This window comes from Dasypus novemcinctus, chromosome 30 (assembly GCF_030445035.2).
Source record: "Dasypus novemcinctus isolate mDasNov1 chromosome 30, mDasNov1.1.hap2, whole genome shotgun sequence".
NCBI classification, from domain to species: Eukaryota; Metazoa; Chordata; class Mammalia; order Cingulata; family Dasypodidae; genus Dasypus; species Dasypus novemcinctus.
The window spans coordinates 34,787,435-34,795,242 of NC_080702.1; the positions used below are offsets into that span (position 1 = coordinate 34,787,435).

A 7,808-nucleotide genomic window follows, 5' to 3' on the forward strand; every position below is an offset into this window, starting at 1 on the left:
CCCTTACCAGCTCACAAATTACAAGCTCTCTCCACCCTCGTCCAAGAGCAGCTACAGGCAGGGCACATAGAGTCATCCACTAGTACCTACAATTCACCAGTCTTTGTCATCAGCAAAAAGAGCACTGGCAAATACCGCCTTCTCCACGATCTCCGTGAGATCAACAAGCATATCAAACCAATGGGGTCACCTCAGCCAGGATGCCCGCACCCCACTGCAGTCCCCCAACATTTTCATGCAGCAACCATTGACATCAAGGACTGCTTTTTCTCTATTCCTCTTCACCCGCGAGACTGTCCGCGATTTGCGTTTACAGTGCCACGCACCAACAACCAGGGCGCAGCGCTTCGATTCCAATGGCGAGTGCTACCGCGAGGTATGCGGAACAGCCCAACCATATGTCAGCTCTATGTCAACCATGCCATTGAGCCGCTGCACTCAAAGTTTCATCCAGAGCAAACATACATTCTCCACTATATGGATGACCTTCTCTTAGCAGCGAGCTCCAGCGCGCTCCTCAATGACCTGCTCTCTGCAGTGATAACAAATCTCTCAAGCATCGGACTCACCGTGCAACCAGATAAAATAAACCTCCAACCTCCTTTTCAATTCCTGGGCTTTCATTTTCACCACTTCATTCAACCCGCAAGCCCGCAAATTCATGTCTCTCACAAAATGACACTGACTGAGCTCCAACAACTCTGCGGGCAAATCAATTGGCTCCGCTCGGCACTGCCCATCACAACAGCGCAGATGCAACCCCTCTTCGAGCTCTTGCAGACCAAGGATAGCCCACCAACTGCAGCCACTCGCAGCATCACCATCACCCCCGCTGCCCGAGAAGCCGTCCAACAGGTCAGCGCTGCTCTGCAGCAGTGCCACCTGGAGCGGTTCTCCCCTGACCTTCCAATTTTGGCTTTAGTTCTGCCAATGCCGGTCACTCCCACGGGTCTTTTATGGCAAGATGGCCCCCTTCTCTTTCTTCATATGTCAAAAAGCAAGCTCCCAAAAATCTGCCCTTTCATAAGGGCCTGGATCGCGCTGGCCACTGACTTGGTACTTCTCTCCATACAGACGTATGGTATCCCACCACACACCATTGTCTGGCCTTTAGATGCCAAAGAAGTTACCTCCCTCATCATGAACAATGCCCAAATGCAAAGCCTGGTAGAGCTCTTTCGCGGCTCCTTTGACAACCACTATCCTCATCACTGATTGCTGCAGGGAATGTCTCAATTGGCGTTTTCCAACCCGTTCTGTCCATTGCCCGCATGGAACCCGATCCCTTCAGCCATCACTGCCTTCACAGATGCCTCAAAAACGGCGTTTGCTGCCATCATATACACTCCTGGGAATCCTGAGCCACGGCAACTGCTGTTTGCAAATGACTCTTCTGTTCAAGTGGGCGAGCTTCTAGCTGTCGCTGCAGTCCTCAATCTCCACCCAGACCAGCCTCTCAACATCTTTACTGACAGCCTGTACACTCTTCAGGTATGTTGCAGCCTCCCGCTTGCTTCTTTCCTACCAGGTGACTCAAACATCGATCAGGCGCTCGCCGTCGTGCAGCGGCTGCTTGAAGAAAGGCAGCAGCCCTGGTTCATCACTCACATTAGAAGCCATTCTGGCCTACCAGGGCCTCTGGCTCAGGGAAATGACCTTGCTGACGCTTCAGTGTCCACCCATCGAATAAACCCAGTTACTCTTCATGAAGACTATACCGATGGACCACGGCTTGGAGACTTTGTCAATCAAGCTAAGCTCTTGCATTCCCAATTTCATTTCTCTGTGCGGTCCATCCAAAAGCTCTTTCCAGACATACCCATTGAGACTTGCAAACACCTTGTGCGCGCGAGCCGAACTTGCGCGCCCTTGTTGCCACTTGGACCTTTGCAGCCTCAGGGTGTTAACCCCCGCGGCCTCCGCCCGAACTCAAGGTGGCAATTAGACGTCACTCATGTCAGCGCATTTGGCCACCTCAAATATCTTCATGTGGCAATTGACACCTTCTCGCATCTGTGCTATGCAGTCCCTCTTGCGGGAGAAAGTGCTAAACACTGTGACCAGGCACTTCACCAAGCTATTTTGTTCATGGGAATTCCATGGGATCTCAAAACAGACAACGGACCAGCGTATCGCAGTGCCGCCTTCGCCAGCTTTGTGCAGATGTATCACATCACGCGTCATTTTGGCATTCCATACAATCCACAGGGGCAAGGAATCGTCGAGCGCACTCACCAACAGCTCAAGCTACTTATTAAAAAAGAAAGGGCCTCTTCTCCCCACAAGGCCCCAGCCGACGTCGTGACTGCCTGCCTCATTCACCACAATCTCCTGACCTTCGATGACAATGGATTCTCCCCTACCCATAAGCACTGGGGACCCATGTGGCAGCCCTCGCAAGTTTTGTCCATTGGAAAGACCCTGCCACAAATCCCTGGCAAGATCCAGCTCCCCTCCTAGCACAGGGGAGGGGCTTTGATTGCGTCTTTCCAGATTCTGAGCCGCAGCCGCTCTGGGTTCCTGGGCGCTGCATTCGACCTGCCACTGACCCATTAGTTCCACCAAACGATCAGCACCCTATGCCTTCGGTGAGAGATAACATTGACAGTGGATACGGCCCAGAGGTCGCCCCGTTCACCCGGATCCAGCACCAGCCATCATCAAGAAACGCCCCCTCTTAAAATGTTTTAAACCCTTACCCCGCTCTCTTTACCCCCTCATGCTGCCCGCTCGCCACGCATGGAGAGCGAGGAATTTTCTCTTCTTTTGTCTCTACAGATACCGCACGCCTGTAGCTTCTTGTCTTCCTCCCCTCACTTCTCCCCAACTATTCCTCCCCCTCGGGCGAGGGATTCAGGGGCATCACGGGCCCATTTCGCTGGCAAGGCTCGGCACGCGCCAGGCGCTGGCGTGCGCCGACCCTAATGATGGGCACATGCGTCCTGGCCAGATGCTATGTCGTCCGCTCATAGCCGGCCAGTCCTCGTGGTCTCCCCCTGCCCCTTGTCTCATCCCAGTACCCATCCCTATAACCTCCTTTTTCTCCCCCTCCTCATAATCCTTATCTCTTGTTGCTGCGCACGCCGAGTCATTCACACCCACAGTGCGCACCAAAACTTGTTGCCTCTATTTCTTTTTAAAAACAAAAAGAGCAATTGTTGCCGCCTTTCTCCACCCCTCCTCCCCTTCCAGCCCCCGCCGTCCTTCCCACCAGTCCCGCCCATATTGCCAACCCACAATCTGCCCTCTTCCCCAGTAACTGCTTACCTCAGGTCTATCCATCAGCTTCAGCCTGTCCACAGCTGCCCCTTAGCCAACCCTCCCTTCATCACGCCCCTCCCTCTACCCAACCCTATATAGCTAAGTGTACTTCCATAATAAAGCAGACCTGTTCTTGCGCTCAAGCGGTCTCCGTGGTTTTTCCCCAACCGCACGTCCCCCACGCCTGGAGAACTGGTGCTCCCTCTTGGGGCACCCCCCGCCGGTGGTTCGGCAGGAGCAAGCTCCCCCGACTCTTGGGCCTGAGTGAGGATGAAACTCTCTCGCTCAGCTACAATTGCTTATGTAATAACAGATACCCTTCAAAGCCAGAGAAAATAACTAGTGCTATGGTGCCAGGTTACCTATCATACAAACATCCTGATAATAAATAAATGTCAAATAGCCAAACCTACCATATGACAATCTACTGAGATCATTCAGATACCTAAACTGATTAGGGATCAGGCATAACTGTGGTTCAATACCACACATTGGATATCAAAAAAAAGAAAAAGAAGTCAAGGCTTTAAAAAAAGACACACTTTCTTAGATATTTTCAAATACATTTTATATCCACCTCTAAAGTGTTTTCAAGCCAATGGAATATCTGTAGCTTTCAGAATATTGTGCAATTTTCCTTTTCATATAATAATATTCCCATTATGCATAATCTAACTGCAGTATGATTCTGTTTTAATATAAATCAATAATTTTCAAGCATTTTTAGCAACCTACTTAGTGCCATTTTAGAAAAGCACACATAAACATACAGCCCAGAGTATACACCTCTGATTTATTTAAGAGGAATTATCCGTTTAGCTTTTCTACAAAATGTTTTAGGCTAAAGAAAATAAGAAATAATTTGAAAATTGTGTAAAGAGTGGAAAATCATTGTGGCATCTTACAGCTAACAATTTTCAAAATAGCAAAACATTTTTCTCTTATGTATTATACTACTATGCTTCAAGAATTCTTCACAGTCATTCTGTAAGTATTTATATGAAATTTATGAAGCATGTATATTAAGACAATGAAAAATTGACCAATTTTGATTAGTACACTTCAACAAAAAAAAATTTTTAGCTTAAATGGCCAAAGCATTACTTCATGTTCATATAAATTCTATTGGACCCAGAAGCTGACAAGTTTGTTCAAAAGTGATTATGGACAGATTTCTGAAACAAAAGAAAGGCGCAATAGCCACTTTAAAAGAAACATCTTTATTCAAAGAAACATTTTAATGTCCCACATAGTGAGAACTTTCTTCCTTTTCTAGTCTTAAAGTGCTTTTTTTATGGCAAAGTCCATATTTTCTTGAAATTCTTTAAATGTATTAGTTATTGGAAGAGATACTTCACTTGTTTCTAATAGGAAAATTCTTATGCAGGCACTCAGTTCAGTAGGTGGAATGGAACTGCAACCAGTTGCAAAAATAAGAATATATTCCATTGTTGTTGCAGATTTACAATTTTCAATAGCTTCTAAGTAACTGTTCCAAAATCCCAAAGTTTTATATTAGACAATGGGTAAACTGTAAAAAGATCACTAAGAATTTTCACAGAAATATTTTAAGGTTTATGGTAGAGGATGCTGCAAAATGCTTCTGGAGAAGTCAGAATTTTCCCTAAAATGCAGTTTTCAGAGCCTGCTTAAAACTTTCAAAAGATATTTGGGCTCTCTTAATTACATGGTAGAAAAGTATGTCTTTTACCAACATATATATATCACTTAATGTCTAAGACATCCAATAAGCTGTAGGCAGTTAGAGCATTCATTTATTGCTGAGTTAAATTCAGCCATATTTGTTGTAGTATTTATCTTGGGCATTAAGGGACAAGTTCTTTGACAAGGACCCTTCAAACAATGATGAGCTTTCAAGATGCTGCATTGAAAGACTCAGAAATTCTTGTTTTGATCCAGGATGCTCTTGGCCAAATTTATCATTTTCATTTACATAGGCTGTTTCAATTGAGTATGCAGGATTAAAGTTTTGATTTCTGAATCTATCTAAGGCACTATTCCAGATATTGGCTTTGTTGATATATAATCTTTTAGTTTTTCTTTTAATTGGGAATCCTAACTCTATTAATACAGTTTAAAAACTCTTCTAAATTTGCTGCCTTGCCTTCTAACAGGTTGATTCCTTTCTCCTTTCCAGGCCAGTGGGACTTCCAGGGGTGTTCTCATTAGATCTGGGCTCCAGGTGACTGAGTAATTTCAGTGATGACTCTTCTAACAATCAGTAATATCCATATTATTTGAATTAGGCTAAGTGTGTTTTTTGTCTTCATTTGAAATCCCCTGAATTGTAGATGATACCTTCCACATTCCAAACACTCCCAATTTTGTTCCCATGATCGTGGTGAGCAACAGTCTAAATGGGTTCCACTAGAACCACAACACTGACAGTGTTTTATTTCTCATTTGCTGTCAGGTGCATTCTATTCTTGCCCTTTACAGCGACATCCTTGGACATCACAAGGCTCATGGTGCTGCAAAAGCTCTCAATAAGCATTTTCCTCTAGTTCCCAAGACACATCTTTTTCAGGAATATGAATTCCATTCTCAACATCTCTTTCTGAAATGTATCACTATGATTGCATACATGCATCTGAAGAAAAACACTCCTGCGTTTATTGCTTGAAACTGTAAACCGTTTCTGTGAAACCAAGCATTCTTACTACAAGGACTTCGTAATATACTATATGTTGGACTAGGCTCTATAAATTCCAAATGGTACATGGTAAGGACTCTCTATAACTGTTAGATGTAATTATTTGAACAGGTTGATGGTTCCAACGAAATGACACAAAATTGACAGTAATCTGGAAAATACATTCTGTCTGAAGGCCACATGGAAAATGATAATAACTTTTTACATTGGGGTGCAACATATCCAATTAAAGCACCAGATTTCTTGCAAAGACAGGGTTTCAGTTTAGAACCTCTCTTCATTTACTTCCTGATGTCTTCTATAGAAAACCATAAACTCCTTCTTCTTTACCTCTCTGTCAAATTCCACTTGACATCAACGAGGTTCTGTGGGTCACCAGATTAATTTTCATTTATTTTACAAGGCCGTCTTTGCAGAAGTTCTGGGACCGGGGGTAGCACTTTTCCATTCTCGGCCGCGGGACACGCCAACCGGGAGCATCCCCATCCAACGGGCAGTAAGATTCAAATGCCCCTGCAGTTTTATTTAAAATGTTTTTTTTTTTTTGTCAGGTCTGCTGACCATGTGGGCTACCCTGCAGGAAGCAAGCTCTCAGGTAAGTTATATCCTTTAGTGCTCAGTAACTTTGTGTTTTGCCCGATTGTCATTAGAAGACCTTCATCCTTTAAAGGAGGTTTGCATCTGTGTCTCCCAAATGTCTTTAATGATTATCACTGGCCCTTTTATGTTCATTTTACAGATTGGCAGTACCCAGAGAGAGCAAATTTGAAACACAGGCCTGTAACTTCTCAGGGAAGACTGTTTTCCCAATCAGAATTCAACCTTAGAAAGTTACCATTCCCTCTCACTAACTTGTACCAGTTGTTGGATGATTGGTCATTTAGAGGCTTTTCACAGATTTGTTAATCACCAAAATGTACTGCCTTCATCTGTGAACCTGAATGTTAACACCCTCTCCTCTCCTGTATTTGAATGATTTTAAATTCTAAGCCTTTGATTTTGAGACTAGTAACTCTCCATAGAGCTTCTGTGGATTCAGCTCATTCACTAGGTGGTCTGGTTTCCAGTTTTCTTGTGGCTTTTATTCCTTGATGGAGACAAATGCATTCATATAGCTATGCACTTTTATTTTGCTTTTTTTCTTTATTTTTAAAGAAGTTTTATATTATATAAAAGTTACATCAAAAATACAGGGGATTCCCATAAACCCTACCTTCCCCCATTAACATCTTTCACTAGTGTTACAATTGATGAACAAATATTGAAGTGTTGCTGCTGACCATGTTCTATAGTTTATGTTATCGTTTACACATTACACACACAACTTATAGATTTTGGCAAAATGTATAATGGCCTGTATCTGTCACCGCAGTATCATGCAGAACAAGGCCAATGCCCCTCAAATGCCACATTTAATACCTATTCCTTCTTCCTCCCCTCAGAACCTCTGGTGACCACAGCCTTTATATCAGTGTTACAAGCTCTTCCATTACTAGAATAATAAAAAGTCTACTTTGGTCCATAGTTGCATTCCCCCCTTATGTTTGTTCATTCCTCAATCTTGAGGATTTGGGGATAATGATGCCCACTCTGCTTCTGATTGAGAGAGTGCTTAGATCCCATGGGGCAGATGGATGGAACTGTCTTGCTTGTAGATGTAGATACTCCGGGTTTTGGGATGGGAGCTGTCCAACCTCATTTCCTTGTTAGTTGTCCTGGTTGAGTTCGATGAACTGGAGAACAGGTATTTAGCTGCAACTCTGCTGAGATTTGGGCATATGAACAGACCAAAGATTTAAGCCTCTGGGACATAAATATAATAGGTGTAGTGCTAATTATAGGTTCAAATAAAAGGGGCAAAAGAACCAAGTGT

The 7,808-nt window shown here is 44.0% G+C and overlaps 1 pseudogene; it reads right to left on the reverse strand.

The window, feature by feature from the left end:
- Positions 1–4,498: 4,498 nt before the first annotated feature.
- On the reverse strand, positions 4,499–6,290 carry LOC101446469 (G2/M phase-specific E3 ubiquitin-protein ligase pseudogene; annotated as a pseudogene).
- Positions 6,291–7,808: the final 1,518 nt, after the last annotated feature.